Source organism: Vombatus ursinus, unplaced genomic scaffold (genome assembly GCF_900497805.2).
Source record: "Vombatus ursinus unplaced genomic scaffold, bare-nosed wombat genome assembly UNPS02010288.1, whole genome shotgun sequence".
Classification (NCBI taxonomy): domain Eukaryota; kingdom Metazoa; phylum Chordata; class Mammalia; order Diprotodontia; family Vombatidae; genus Vombatus; species Vombatus ursinus.
Window position 1 is genome coordinate 5,248 of NW_020950066.1, and position 1,236 is coordinate 6,483.

At 47.3% G+C, this 1,236-nt stretch overlaps 1 pseudogene; it reads left to right on the forward strand.

The window, feature by feature from the left end:
* Nucleotides 1-470: 470 nt before the first annotated feature.
* Nucleotides 471-956, forward strand: LOC114037269 (annotated as a pseudogene).
* The last annotated feature ends 280 nt before the right edge of the window (nucleotides 957-1,236 follow it).

The following is a 1,236-nucleotide window of genomic DNA, read 5'->3' on the forward strand; positions in this document are numbered from 1 at the left end:
GTAAGCTTCAGGATAGAGTCTCCGAATCTTTCTCAAAAGTTATCTTCACCCCCTGTGAATAAAGTCCCCCATGAGTCATGGAATGTTCTTCAGAAAACAGAGATGCACAATCAACTCGAACCCTGAGATCAGGATGTCACAAGATTGACCCAAAGTTGAGCAAGGAGGGAAATTGGCATAAGTACTTAAGACAAGAAGAAAACACAATGACCCTAGAAAGAAGAAGAGAAATGAATGAGATGGTGAATGCCAAAAGATCAAGGAAAAAATAGTTTCTGTCCTGAGCAAAATAGAAGGTTTAATTTAATTTCACTTTTTGATCATGATAAACAAGAACAAGGAAATGCTCTAGAAGTGCAGGGAAGAGCTGTTCAATGTGGTATACAAGAGTCACATGGAGCAAGAAGTGTTTGAAATACAAGTGAATCCCTGTCCTTGAAAGAAAACTCAAAGATCCATCCAGTGACACCATGGTCAACTCTTGTTGTGTCTCCATCCACTCTGCATAGAACTGTGGCCAGGAATCCGGGAAAAGGCGTGCTGTGGCCCAGCCTCTGCAGACCCAGCTGCTGCCAGTCTTGTGCTGCCAGCCAACCTGCTGCCAAATGACTTGTTGCCACCCAACTTGCTGTGTGACCAGCTGCTGCCAGCCCTGCTGCTGTCCCAGCTGTTGTTGTCCAGCCTGCTGCCAGATCACTTGCAGCAGAACCATGTGCTGCTAGCACAGTTGCTGTGTGTCCAGCTGCTGCAAAACAAGGTATAGCCAGTCCGTTTGTTGCCAACCCACCGGCTGCCGCAATTACTGCTGCCAGTCTAGTTGCTACCGCCCTTACTGCTGCCAAACTACTTGTTGCCGTGCTACTTGCTGCTGCCCCAGCTGCTGTGTGTCCAGCTGCTGCCAGCCCTGCTGCCACCACACCTGCTGCAGAACCACCTGCTGCCACTCAGACTGCTGAGGCTCCTCATGCTTCTGAGCACCCAGACCACTATCTATTTTGCACATCCTCATGGGTTTTCTAAGAAATACCCCTCTTTCTCTTCATCTTTGACATTCTCTGCAGAGGGAGAGCATCTTGACACTAATCTCCTATGAGTCAAGGAGGAAAAGTCCATTCCATTGCATGCATATGTCTCCTCTGCTTGTGTTACCTTCCCTTTTCCTTCTCTCCCAAACATGGGTCATCTATCAATCTTGAATGTGCTGATTCAAAAGGGAACAGATTCTATCAACTCATG